The following is a 15,197-nucleotide window of genomic DNA, read 5'->3' on the forward strand; positions in this document are numbered from 1 at the left end:
ATCCTGCAGTAACCGTTTTTCTGCAGCACAGAAAATTCCAGCATAACAGAGGCGGTATCCTGGTCAGATAAAGGATTTCTTAAGACAAAGCAAAGCAGTATCAAGATGTTTACTGTCATTCCTAGGTCTGGATGCATCCAAAATGATCTAGGAATGGTGAACAGTACTCAACAAAGATGTGGTGATCCACGCCCTGACACTACTATTGACGACTTAGCTAAACATTGGGTAACTTGCTCTATGTCTCTAAGCCAGTTTCTTTTTTTAATAATTTTTATTGTGCTTTAAGTGAAAGATTACAAATCAAGTCAGTCTCTCACACAAAAAGCCATATACACCTTGCTACACACTCCCAATTACTCTCCCCCTAATAAGACAGTCTGCTCTCTCCCTCCACTCTCTTTTCGTGTCCTTTTCGACAGCTTCTAACCCCCTCCACCCTCTTATCTCCCCTCTAGGCAGGAGATGCCAACATAGTCTCAAGTGTCCACCTGATCCAAGAAGCTCACTCCTCACCAGCATCCCTCTCCAACCCATTGTCCAGCCCGATCCATGTCTGAAGAGTTGGCTTTGGGAATGGTTCCTGTCCTGGGGCAACAGAAGGTCTGGGGGCCATGACCACAGGGGTCCTTACAGTCTCAGTCAGACCATTAAGTCTGGTCTTATGAGAATTTGGGGTCTGCATCCCACTGCTCTCCTGCTCCCTCAGGGGTTCTCTGTTGTGTTCCCTGTCACGGCAGTCATCGGTTGTAGCTGGGCACCATCTAGTTCTTCTGGTCTTGGGATGATGTAGTCTCTGGTTCATGTGGCCCTTTCTGTCTCTTGGACTCGTAATCGCCTTGTGTCCTTGGTGTTCTTCATTCTCCTTTGATCCAGGTGGGTTGAGACCAATTGATGCATCTTAGATGGCTGCTTGCTAGTGTTTAAGACCCCAGATGCCACTCTTCAAAGTGGGATGCAGAATGTTTTGTTAATAGATTTTATTATGCCAATTGACTTAGATGTCCCCTGAAACCATGGTCCCCAGACCCCTGTCCTGTGTACTGTCTTTCCCCTCACCTAAAGTAGTTCTTATCTACTATCTAATTAGTGAATGCCCCTTTCCCACCCTCCCTCCCTCCCCCCTCTAGTAACCACAAAAGAATGTTTTTGTCTCAGTTTAAACTGTTTCTCAAGCTCTTAAATAGTGGTCTTATATAATATTTGTCCTTTTGCAACTGACTAATTTCACTCAGCATAATACCTTCCAGGTTCCTCCATGTTTTGAAATGTTTCACAGATTCCTCACTGTTCTTTATCGCTGCGTAGTATTCCATTGTGTGAATATACCATAATTTATTTATCCATTCATCCATTGATGGGCACCTTGGTTGCTTCCATGTTTTTGCTATTGTAAACAGTGCTGCAATAAACATGGGTGTGCATATATCTGTTCATGTAAAAGCTCTTATTTCTCTAGGATATATTCCAAGGAGTGGGATTGCTGGATAGTATGGTAGTTCTATTTCTAGGTTTTTAAGGAAGCACCAAATCGATTTCCAAAGTGGTTGTACCATTTGACATTCCCACCAGCAGTGTATAAGTGTTCCAATCTCTCCACAGCCTCTCCAACATTTATTATTTTGTGTTTTTTGGATCAATGCCAGCCTTTTGTTGTTGTTGTTGTTGGAGTGAGATGAAATCTCATTGTAGTTTTGATCTGCATTTCTCTAATGGCTAATGATCGTGAACATTTCCTCATGTATCTGTTAGCTATCTGAATGTCTTCTTTAGTGAAGTGTCTATTCATACCTTTTGCCCATTTTTTAACTGGGTTATTTGTCTTTTTGCAGCTGAGTTTTGGCAGTATTATGTAGATTTTAGAGATCAGGCGCTGATCAGAAATGTCATAGCTCAAAACTTTTTCCCAGTCTGTAGGTAGTCTTTTTACTCTTTTGGTGAAGTCTTTGGATGTGCATAAGTGTTTGATTTTTAGGAGCTCCCAGTTATCTAGTTTTTCTTCTACGTTCTTTATAATATTTTCTATACTGTTTATGCCATGTATTAGGGCTCCTAACATTGTCCCTATTTTTTCTTCCATGATCTTTATCGTTTTAGATTTTATATTTAGGTCTTTGATTCATTTTGAGTTAGTTTTTGTGCATGGAGTGAGGTATGGGTCTTGTTTCATTTTTTTGCAGATGGATATCCAGTTATGCCAGCACCATTTGTTAAAAAGACTGTCTTTTCCCCCATTGAACTCTTTTGGGGCCTTTGTCACATATCAGCTGCTCATATGAGGATGGATTTATGTCTGGATCCTCAATTCTGTTCCATTGGTCCAGGTATCTGTTCTTGTACCAGTACCAGGCTGTTTTGACTACTGTGGCAGTATAAGAGATTCTAAAATCAGGTAAAGTAAGGTCTCCCACTTTGTTCTTCTTTTTCAGTAATGCCTTATTTATCTGGGACCTCTTTCCCTTCCATATGAAACTGGTGATTTGTTGAAGAATGTCCTTGGGATTTGGATAGGAATTGCATTAAATGTATAGATCGCTTTTGGTAGAACAGACACTTTTATAATGTTAACTTTTCCTGTCCATGAGCAAGGTATGTTCTTCCACTTTTGTAAGTCTCTTTTGGTTTCTTGCAGAAGTGTACTGTAGTTTTCTTTGTATAAGTCTTTTACATCTCTGGTGAGATTTATTCCTAAATATTTTATCTTCTTGGGGGCTACTGTAAATGGCACTGATTTGGTGATTTTCTCTTTGATGTTCTTTTTGTTGGTGTAAAGGAATCCAACTGATTTTTGTATGTTTACCTTGTATCTTGATACTTTGCTGAACTCTTCTATTAGTTTCAGTAGTTTTCTGGAGGATTCCTTAGGGTTTTCTGTGTATAAGATCATCTCATCTGCAAATAGAGATACTTTGACTTCTTCCTTGCCAATCTGGATGCCCTTTATTTCTTTATCTAGCCTAATTGCTCTGGCTAGGACTTCCAGCACAATGTTGAACAAGGGTGGTGATAAAGGGCATCCTTGTCTGGTTCCTGATCTCAATGGGAATGTTTTTAGGCTCTCTCCATTTAGGGTGATGTTGGCTGTTGGCTTTGTATAAATGCCCTTTATTATGTTGAGAAATTTTCCTCCTATTCCTGTTTTGCTTAGAGTTTTTATCATGAATGAGTGTGGAACTTTGTCAAATGCCTTTTCTGCATCAATTGATAAAATCATGTGATTATTGTCTTTTATTTATTTATGTGATGGATTACATTAATTGTTTTTCTAATGTTGAACCATCCCTGCATACCTGGTATGAATCCCACTTGGTCATGGTGAATTATTTTTTTGAAATGTTGTTGAATTCTATTGGCTAGAATTTTGTTGAGGATTTTTGCATCTACATTCACGAGGGATACCCAGTAAAAACGAGGGATATAGGTCTATAATTTTCTTTTCTTGTGGTGTCTTTACCTGGTTTTGGTATCAGGGATATGGCAGCTTCATAAAATGAATTTGGTAGTATTCCACCCTTTTCTGTGCTCTGAAATACCTTTAGTAGTAGTGGTGTTAACTCTTCTCTGAAAGTTTGCTAGAACTCTGCAGCGAAGCTGTCCAGACCAGGGCTTTTTTTGTTGGGAGTTTTTTGATTACCTTTGCAATCTCTTCTTTTGTTATGGGTCTGTTTAGTTGTTCTACCTCTGTTTGTGTTAGTTTAGGTGTGTTTCTAGGAATTCATCCATTTCTTCTAGGTTTTCAAATTTGTTTGAGTATAGTTTTTCATAGTAATCTGATATGAATCTTTTAATTTCAGTTGGGTCTGTTGTAGTATCGCCCATCTCATTTCTTATCGGGGTTATTTGCTTCCTCTCCTGTTTTTCTTTTGTCAGTTTGGCCAATTGTTTATCAATTTTGTTGAGTTTTTTAAAAAACCAGCTTTTGGTCTTGTTAATTCTTTCAATTGTTTTTCTGTTTTCTATTTTATTTAGTTCAGCTCCAATTTTTATTATTTGTTTTCTTTTGGTGCCTGTGGGTTTCTTTTGTTGCTCTCTTTCTATTTGTTCAAGTTGTAGGGATAGTTTTTGTTTTTTTATTTTGGCCCTTTCTTCTTTTTGGACGTGCGCATTTATTGATATAAATTGGCCTCTGAGCACCGATTTTGCTGTGTCCCAAAGCTTCTGATAGGAAGTGTTTTCATTCGCATTGGATTCTATGCATTTCTTTTTTCCATCCTTAATGTCTTCTATAATCCAGTCTTTTTTGAGCAGGGTTTTGTTCAGTTTCCATGTGTTTGATTTCTTTTCCCTGCTTTTCCTGTTATTTATTTCCATTATGGCCTTACAGTCAGAGAAGATGCTTTGTAATATTTCAGTGTTTCGGATTCTGCTAAGGCTTGCTTTCTGACCTAATATGTGGTCTCTTCTAGAGAATGTTCCATGTGCACTAGAAAAGAAAGTATAGTTGGTTGCTATTGGGTGGAGTGTTCTGTGTATGTCTACGAGGTCAGGTTGGTTGATTGTGGCATTTAGATCTTCCTTGTCTTCATTGAGCTTCTTTCTGGATGTCCTGTCCTTCACCAAAAGTGGTGTGTTGAAGTCTCCTACTATTATTGTGGAGCTGTCTATGTCACTTTTCAATGGTGATAGAGTTTGTTTTATGTATCTTGCAGCCCTGTCATTGGGTGCATAAATATTTAATATGGTTATATCTTCCTGGTGTATTGTCCCTTTAATCACTATATAGTGTCCTTCCTTATCCTTTCTGATGGATTTAACTTTAAAGCCTATTTTGTCAGAAATTAATATTGCCACTCCTGCTCTTTTTTGATTGTTGTTTGCTTGATACATATTTTTTCCATCCTTTGAGTTTTAGTTTATGTCTCTAAGTCTAAGATGTGTCTCTTGTAGGCAGCATACAGACAGATCTTGTTTTTTAATCCATTCTGCCACTCTCTGTCTCTTTATTGGTGCATTTAGTCCGTTTATATTCAGGGTAATTGTGGATAGGTATGAATTTTTTTTATGAATTTAGTGCTATCATTTTGATGTCTTTTTTTGTGTGTTGACAGCTTCTTTTTCCCACTTGATTTTATGTGCTGAGATTTTCTTTATATATTGTCCTTTCCTCATATTTGTTGTTGTTGATTTTGTTTCTGCTGAGTCTCTATTTTCCCCTTGTATTTTATTTTGATGAATAGGAGAGTTTGTCTCCTTTGTGGTTACCTTATTATTTACCCCTATTTTTCTAAATTTAAATCAGGCTTTTATTTCTTTGTATAGCCGTATCTTCCTCTCCGTATGGAAGGTGTATGATTACATTTCTTAGTCCCTCTTTATTATTTTAATGTTGTCTTCTTTTATATAATAACATCGCCGTTACCCTATGTTGGGCTTTTTTTTCTTATCTTGCTTTTTTTTTTTTTTGATTTCCCTGTCTGGGTTGACTTCTGGTTGCTCTGCCCAGTGTTCTAGTCTTGGGCCGATAACTGCTATTATTGATTTTCTAACCAAAGAACTCCCTTTAGTATTTCTTATAGTTTTGGTTTGGTTTTTACGAATTCCCTAAACTTTTGTTTATCTGGAAATGTCTTAATTTCACCTTCATATTTAAGAGACAGTTTTGATGGATATATGATTATTGGCAAGCAATTTTTTTTCCTTCAATTTTTTAAATATGTCATCCCATTGCCTTCTTGCCTGCGTGGTTTCTGCCGAGTAGTCCGAGCTTATTCTTATTGGCTCTCCCTTGTAGGTGACTTTTCTTTTATCCCTCATTGCTCTTATAATTGTCTCCCTATCTTTGGTTTTGGCCAGCTTGATTATAATATGTCTTGGTGACTTTCTTTTAAGATCTACCTTATGTGGAGTTCGAGGAGCATCTTGGAGAGATATCTTCTCATCTTTCACAATATCAGGGAAGTTTTCTGCCAACAAATCTTCAATAATTCTCTCTGTATTTTCTGTTATCCCTCCCTGTTCTGGTACTCCAATCACTCATAGGTTATTTCTCTTGATAGAGTCCCACATAATTCTTAAGGTGTCTTCATTTTTTAAAATTCTTTTATCTGACTTTTCTTCAAATATATTAGTGCCAAGTGATTTATCTTCGAGTTCAGAAATTCTAGCTTCTACTTGCTCAATTCTGCTCCTCTGACTCTCTGTTATCTAATTCTATAATTTTATTGTCAGTCTTCTGAATTTCTGATTGCTGTCTATGGATTTTTCCAGCTTATTAAACTTTTCATTATGTTTCTGAATAATCTTTCTGAGTTCTTCAGTTGCTTTATCTGTGTATTCCTTGGCTTGTTCTGCATATTGCCTCATTTCCTTCCTGATGTCTTGAAGGGTTCTGTATATTAAACTTTTGTATTCTGCCTCTGGTAATTCCAGGAATGCACTTTCATCTAAAAGATCCCTGCATTCTTTGTTTTGAAAGCCTGTTGAGGTGATTATGGCCTGTTTCTTTATGTGACTTGATAATTGACTGTTGTCTCCGAGCCATCTATAGGTTATTGTATTTGTTTATGCTTGCTTACTGTGTCGTAGCTGCTTGCTTCGTTTTGTTTTGGTATACCCCTATGGGTTGCTTGAGTGAGCTGGTTTGATTATTTTTGCCTTTGGAGCTCTGACCTCCTGTCCCCAGCTGGCTAGAGCTGTTATCAGGTATATCAGTCTAGGAGTCCATTCAGTTTTCTTGTGTTAATTCAGCTCAGGTTTCCAGGTAGCTGATATCAAGTGTGTGATACAGGCTCTGTCCTACAGTCTTAGAGGGGCAGGGGTGATTGGTGTATATACCCGTATCTGATTGCAGCAGGGGGTCGCGCTCTGAACAAGGCAGGGGGCTGAGAACCGACCCCTAAGTGTCTCTGAGGAAAATGTATCTCTGTCCCCTAGAGCGTACTAGTGGGTGGGCTCTGCAGAGGGACCACGGGTGCCCAAAGATTTTGTTCTAAGGACTGGGAGGTACCAGTTATCCCTGGGCCCCTGTCGCAGGTGGCTGGGCGACCTGAGTGAAGCCACCAGTCCTTAGGTCCCTGTTGTGGGTAGGTGAGGACCTTGTTTAATAGGCAAAGCAATGTCAAACGTCAAACACCCACCTCTCCACCGCACCGCTGAAATGATTGGAGTTTGCCAACAAGGGCCTATTCTCCCAAAATAGGCCCACATATGTCCATGCAGAAGGGAAAGGTGCTCAAGGTCTATGGACGGTTTATGCTTGGACAGGAGCTGCTTCTGTCCTGAGCTCCCCCAGTTAATGGAGCTAGCAAATTATCTTTTCCCCCCAGTTGGAAATTTTTTCCTTCCCCAAGGCCGGGAGGATGGCTCCAGGTGCTCACCAGGGTCTATCTCAGGCCTAGGGGTTCAGCCTCTGAAACTGGGTTGGGGGTTGGGGGGCGCAGTAAAATGTACGCAAGTACTTAGCTTTTGCTGAGAGCGCCCTTCTGCTCAGGTTCCGGAGGTGTGAGTGGGCTGTGTGGCTGGCTGCTTCTCCCTGAGGAAACAGTGACCGAACGCTAGGACCAGCTCACCACTGCCGCTGCCACTCAGGGAATGGTGCCTGAGGGCTCCCTGAGATTCAGGTCTGGCAACTCCTCTCCGCTTCTGAACAGTCTCTTCCTTCCCCTGCCCCTCAGTACATTGTCTAAGCTTGCCTTTGATGCTCAGGGATCCCAGCTTTTCACAAATATACTCGTTTCACTTGTTTTTTGGGGTCTTTGTTGTAAAGAGAGCTCGACGGAAGCATCTGTCTATTCCACCATCTTGGCTCCTCCTCCTACGCCAGTTATTTTTGTTTATAAAAAGAAAGAATTGAATTATATCTGTGGTGTTCAACTTTTTTTTTAAGCATGAAGTCAATATTTTTATTACCACATAATATTTTACATGGGAGATGGAGATTAAAACAGATAGCAGGGAGTCTTCAAATTGAAGTGGAAAGCACAGAACTTGGCTTATATTGCCTACCTATCACCCCCCTGCAGCTAAGGCCCTTCCTTGGACCCCAATATTTGGGGGTTTTCAAACTATTGAAATGGAAGTTCTGAAATGTTTCCCAGCTCTCAGGCTCTGTGATGCCATGATCCTGCAGACGTGTGGAATTGGAGGAAGGTAAGACCACTGTACACCTGTGTGTCTTACTGTGGTAGCTTGTGTGTTGCTATGATGCTGGAATCTATGCCCCTGGTATTGCAAATACTATCAGGATTACTCATGGTGGACAGGTTTCAGCAGAACTTCCAGACTAAGATAGACTAGGAAGACAGAGCTGGAGATCTGTTTCCAAAAATCAGCTAATGAAAACCCTACGGATCACAACAGAATATTATCTGATTACAGTGATAGAAGATAAGTCCCTTAGGCCAGCTGCAACAATGGACTCAAGCATACCAACAATAGTGAAGATGGTGCAAAACTGGGTAATGTTTTGTACTTTTATACCTGGGCTTGCCATGAGTGAGAGTCAACTTGATAGCAACCAATAACAATAAGACCACTGTGAGTTACATGAGGCAGTCTTTGAAGAATGGGTCAAGATGGGACAAGGTAATGAAAGAAGAGGAAGTGCTCTAGGCAAGAAGCAGAGACATCAGGAAGTAACATGAGTGGCTTTCCAGCTGCAGTAAAGTGTTTGAGTAGATACTGTAGGCGCTACAGTATGGAATCAGTGCTTCTCAGGAACATTTGCAGTGGGACTCTATTGTAATTATACCTTCTCCCGACCAATGGGAAATGCTTTCTAATAAAATCACAGAGAGCAGAAAGGGATGAAGGAAACACAATGATTCTGGCTCATCCCACCTCAGCTGTCCATGGAAAGCAAAGCCTGTCCACCTCTCTGCTTATCATCCGTAGGGAGAAGGGGTACCGAAGAAGATCTGGTGCCTCCTCACAACTTCAGTTATTTTAACAAGTTCACAAAATGGTTGTTCCCATTTAGATTTTACGAGAACCTAACATGTGGCCAATGTTGTAACGGAAATAGAAATTGTGGCCCCTGTTCACAGGAAGCTCTAGTTTGTTTAGAGAAAATAGGCTTACATCTCTGGAAAGATAAAAATGTAAAATGAACTATATGATGAAGTCCAAAACACGTTGTCAACTTTGCAGGTGATGTGGGTGTGTCACAGGAAATTGGCAGAACAATGAGGGCTAGAAGAAGAAAAAACAAGCCTTGAGGAACAGAGGAGCATCTACCTTCTGATTATTTTCATGGGCTCACAAGAGAAGAAACATATAAGAAAACTGATTATTAAAAAAAAAGGGAATAAATGTCCCCAAGAGCTCATTGCTCTGCTGGTACAATGGGATTAGCCTTAACACTAATGAGTCCCCTTGGACATTGCAAGAACCTAGTACAATAGATTGCCTCCAAAGGTGGCCATCAACAATTCTGTCATCCCTATTTGTGCATGGTGTCCTTCCTATCAACAGGTAGAGTCTATTCCCCTCCCTTTGAATCTTGGCTGGCTCTGCTATGTGAATGTGGTGAAGATGACACTGTAGCAGCTACTGGCCAAGCCATTAAGAGCCTTGGCATCTTCTAGTTTCTCTCCCTTGGAAGCCAGCCACTCAGGCTAAACTACTGACTGACAAGAGACCACATAGAGAGGGAAAGAGTCTTTGTGGAGGAGAACCAACTTGCTCAGTTGACAATTGACACCAAGACCCCAGACACGTGGGTGAGGTCATCTTGAACATTCCAGCCCCATCAGAGGTCCCAGATGAGCTCCTAGCTAAATGCAGTCAGATAAGCGACCCCAGCAAATACCACAAAGAACAGAAGAACCATCCAACTGAGTTCAGCCAACACACAGAATTGTGAGAAATGATAACGGTTGTTGTTTCAAGCCACTAAGTGTTGGGGGTGGTTTGCTATGTACAACAGGTAACTGAAACACTTCAACTGGATGGTATAAGATTGTGTTTAAGGAAGAGAAACTATGGTCCCGACCATCCAAAGCAGAGGTACTGAAATGGAGATCCATAGGCTTTTATGGGCTCTAAGAATGGGTTTTAGGGAGTCTATAATCCTTGAAACTGCATTCATAAAATTGTGAGTAGGTTTCTGAGCATATGTGCATTTCTCTAGGGAGAATAAGAAGTTCCCAAGCTTGCTGGGCTGAGCAAGGAGTGGAGAAGACTTATAGCAATTTGCTGTGGCTCTAGATGTTGCTATATCTTTTCTAGCTTTTTTTTTTTATTATTATTTTTAGGTTTAGAACACGTTTTTCAAAATAAACAAATCTCAATGGTATAAAATAACACTGAAGCTTCTCTGAATGAAATGGAAGTTTAGATCCCTCCCAATGATATTTCTCCCTCACCTCCCATGGAGGGTCCCAAGATACCCCAAGTATTGAAAGCTACCTGCCATGCAGGTGACTTTCCCCAGTAGTTTTTGCCTTTTCCAGAATACCATATAAATGGAATGATATGGGATGTAGCCATTTAACCTTGGCTTCTTTACCTTGGCATGATGCTTTTGAAATTTCTCCATGTTTTTTTCATCTCTCAGGAGTCCCTTCCTTATTATCGCTGAGTAGTATTCCATTGTATGGAGTCCCTGGGTGGTGCAAACAGCTAACATGCTCAGCTGCTAACCAAGAAGTTGGAGGTTGGAGTTTGCCCAGAGGCATTCCAGAAGAGAAGCCTAGTGACGTACTTCTGTAAAGTCAGCCATTGAAATCCCTATGGAGCACCGTTGGGGTCACCACGAGTTGGAGCCAACTCCACAGCACCTGTTGTTTTAGTATTCCATTGTATGGATGCCACAATTTCTTTATTCACCTACTAACAAGCATTTGAGTTTCACCATAAGTTTTAAATACTGAAAGATCTTTCTAGGGAGATTTGAGTTTCCTTTCCTGAGCTTCAAAATCTGCTTGAGATTTCTTTGAGGGTGACAGAGGAGAGAATACTCCCATGATCTGGATTTTAGAGCAGTCCAGCTAGCCACTCCTCTGAAATTGACAACCAGGCTTTGTGTTGATCATTTCTGCAAGCAAGCCATGAGGTGGATGTAGAAATTTTGTACAATCAAAGAGTGGGAAGGAAAGGCAGACTGAGCCCTCCCTCCTGTGCCCACCCACTTGGGGGTAGGTTGGCACTGCTGCACACACAAGAACCCAGATGAATTCCCAGACAGTTGTGTAACAGCATCCGTGTAACAGATAGGCAGGTGTCACCAAGCACGGGCGCCCAGAACCAAACCAGCTTTATCACATTTCACAGTGTTTCAGGCCTCTCTGTCCCAGCCTCTATTCCACACAGGGCCCTGAAATCGATACATGCACTGGAGAGCCCCCATCCAAAACTGCCTCTGCAGGATGGGCCTTATTCTCACTGTCTGCAGCAGGCCTCCCAGCCCCTGGAAACTCGGGAGACAATTGCAATTGTAGGGCATTCCTCTTTGCTTCTGGCGCCAGTGGTTTCACGGACATCTTTTCCTGCTTGGCAGCCCCCAGGAAGCGGAGATAACGTAGCCTGTGAATTCTGCCCATGGGATTGTGAAATATGTTCAGTCACTTCTAATGGAGCAAGGAAAATTGCTAGCTCCAAAACATCATTCTGTGGGTTGGCAACGGAGAGGAGAAACTCCCAGTGGGGAAGGTGAGGATTCACCTTTCCCAAGACTCCCTTCTTGCCTATCCCTGCTGCTACTGTTGCAATGACCTGTTCCTTTGTCTGGCTGGCCCAAGGTGGACCAACAACACTCTTCCTAACGTCCTGAGGAGACCGGGCTGGGATCCGAGGGAGAAGCATGGAGCTAGAAGGCCTGAACTCAGTGGATGGCTGGCTGCTTAGCTCATGGTCTTTCCTTGGAGCCATATTAGCCACATAACCCATGAAGATGTGTATAGAGCCCTTGGTTCTTGGTGTCATTACCAAGGGTCAGAAGCTGAGTTTGCTTTCCCAGCATGCTGGGATCTACAGTTTTGGATGTCCTGGCTATTATCTGAGAATGTGTCTCTTGCTGGAATGAGTTCAACATTAGTTGTGGGAGACAAGTCCTCTGACCATAGCATCCCTTGAAGGAAACAAAAAGCACAAATCACGCACCATGTAATTCAGTTCAGTAATGGGATAGAGCAAAGTGAGAAAGTCAACATAGCAGAAAGGTTAAAGGAAGAGGCTCTAGGGTCAAACTGCCTAGCCCTACCGCCTCTCAACTGTGAGGCCACGGGCAAATCACTGAGCCTTCTTAAGCCTTAGTTTCCAAATCTATAAAATGGGGTAATATTAAGATCCATCTCATTGGGCTGCAATGAGTAATATGTATAAGTGAAGCATGTATGTTGGTGCCCGGCACATACTAACTGCTCAGTAAGTAAAATGTATTTTCTTGATGCTATATTCTTACAATCCGCTACTAGGGAAAAGCTTCTGGTTGAGTACAAAGCTTCTACTGATCAGACTCTCCTAGTTGTCTCGCACCCCCTCATTTTCAGGGTACTGAGGCTCTGAGTTCACTCTGAGTGGGGACTTGTCAGAGTGCCAACGGATCATTTGCCTGAGGCCGGTAGTTCTGGCACCATGGGCAGCACCTGTACAGCAGAGGTGGATATCCAGGCTGGCCAGACCATCCCACTTGGGCATCAATCGCATGGGCTAGGCAGAGAGGACATGTGGGTACAAGGTCCAGAAACAAAACCAGTCACCTCAGAGGGGAGCTGAAGCAGTAGGAAGAAAAACAGAACTCCGACACTTGCCCCACAGCCTTCCCAACTCATTTAGATGTATGGCCACCTACACCTCACCCAGACCCTTCATATATGCTCTTTCCTCTGTGGTCATGCTGTTTCCCATCTTGCACTTGGCTCACTTCAACTCACCACTCAGTCTTGGCTAAATGGCGCTGCTTTCAAGCAGCCTTCCTCAGTTCCTTCCGTTATTCTTTTGTTACCTCAGGTTTTTACTTTGATGGTGTTTATCACAATTTTTAATGACATACCTATCTGGAAGTGTGTTTGTTTCATATCTGACCCACACTATCGTAAATACCACATTTCTTGGTTTATCGCTGTACACTCAGCGCCTGGCATAAAAAGTCACTTAATAACATTTGAGGAGTGACTGATGGAACGAATGAATGAACGAACCCCAGAGTGCTATATTTAGTTGAACCATATGAAATTGCTGATATTCAACCATTTTTGATCTACAAACACATGGTGTGACCTAATATGTACCATATGGGGAGTTTATCTTCATTTGCTTATAATATAGTTATAAAAGGGAGAGGAAGTCACCAGTTTTTGAGGGTTTCCATCACTGACTGGATGCCGTACTATGCCACTGGAGTCAGCAGAGCACATGGAGTAGATACAGTAAAGCCTGAGAAAGCTGGAACCTGTGTAAGGCAGAAACCTTACACAGAAGGGAAACAAGTATTTTCCACTAACAGAGAAGAATAGAAAAGTGATAAGATTGCACACTTTCAAAGGCAGAAAACTTGAGAGACCCAGAAAAAAAAGGCCGTTCCATTGAGTTCCAGCTTTCACAGGTTTACTGTATTGCTCCCCTGGTTCACAAAGATGACACTGAGCACAGAAGTTAAATACCCTGCCCAAGGCTGCTTTGCTCGCTGTTTAGGGGATTACGTACATGAATGCTTACATATACCTGCAATTTTTAAAATCCACATTCAGGGCAAAAAAAAAAAACCCCCAAAAACTTTGCAATTTGGCCTGCCTATGTTTTTTATGTTTAGGGAGCAATGTAAGGGAGATGACAAAACAGCCCAGCCCAGTTAATAAAACAACACAGTTAATAAAATGCTTTCACTGTTTTCGAACTTAATGGCAAGTGGAGTTTTTTTATTGATTTAATTCTTTATACTCACCATTAACTCTATAAAATTGTTTTTAAATTAACTTGAGTGTTTTAGCTCACAATTCTGAACTCAATAAAAGTCATTTTAAAATTCACTTCCTTGCTTCACACATTTTGAATTAAGCACATCTCTGAACTACAGCAAGGCCATTTACAAACAGACATGTTTCTATAGAATGGTTTCACATACAACCATTGCTACCGGCTATAATTAAAATCTGAAAGCAAGTCAATGGTGCAATTGCCAGTCAGTTTCCTCTTTAGTGGGGAAGCCACAGCTGATATCAAAGCCTGGTGAGAAAAATTTGGAAACAGTTAACAGTGATGATCAACCATCATGAAGAATGTAATTAATGTCACTGAATTGTACATATAAAAAAATGTTAAAATAGCAAATGTTTGTTACCTATATATTTACCAGAGTAAAAAACTGAATTTTTTTTAAAATCCTGGTAAGAATACCAGCTATGTGATTATCAAATTCTGGCAATTACCCTTCTAAGTTTTGTTGTGTCAGTAATTGCTCTATAAACCATGCAACTGTAGTCAATAATGTTGAGCATTTTACTTGATGTAAAACTCTGGCAGATGTAAAGATTAGCTTGTTACTGTTAAGATTAGCAGCATTTTGGATTTAATTCAGAGCAATGGGCTTCCTCGCTCTGCACACCTAAACTCCCAAGCTGGCAGCAAGAGCCTGTAATCGGTTCTGACAAGCACTGCTGATGTTTGCTTTAGGAGTCTCCTTTAGGCACACTGCTACAGCCATTTCCCCTGAAAAGTTTACGTTTGAGGTTACGGTACAAGTTCTACATGTGACATTGAACCACATAAAAACTTTATTAGCAACTTTACAATCTTAAGCCTTTTTTAATACTAAAAATTCCTCAATATTCACATTCCTATAAACAATGGCAAAAAAAAAAAAAAAATCATCCTTCCTTTAGCTCACTAAGTGTAAACATTTTCCATGTGCTCCTAATCTCCCCAATTCCTATTCATGCTTACAGGAGTCAGCGACTTCACTTCCATCATAGAAAAAAATCTGCAAATTTTTTCTAAAAAGAGAGTATTTTGTATTTTCTTGGGCTGTGATATAAATACCAGAGCACATTCATTTTCTGAAATCATAGATTAATAATGCATCTACCTTCTTTTCCCGTAGTGAGTATATTGGAACAACATTTGGTATGAGACAAAATGGTCTTGCAATGGTGTTTTGTGAAATAGGAGATTAAGCTAATGGTATTATTTAGACTCTAGCCACAGACACTCAACCTCCTCTAAGCCCAGTTTCAATTTGTCCCAGGCACACAGCTCTACGGGTGCCAGGAAAGCAGTGTCTCCCAAGGGCAGGGAAGAAGATGGGGGAGGGGTACTGATGA

This window comes from Loxodonta africana, chromosome 6 (genome assembly GCF_030014295.1).
Source record: "Loxodonta africana isolate mLoxAfr1 chromosome 6, mLoxAfr1.hap2, whole genome shotgun sequence".
Lineage (NCBI taxonomy): Eukaryota > Metazoa > Chordata > Mammalia > Proboscidea > Elephantidae > Loxodonta > Loxodonta africana.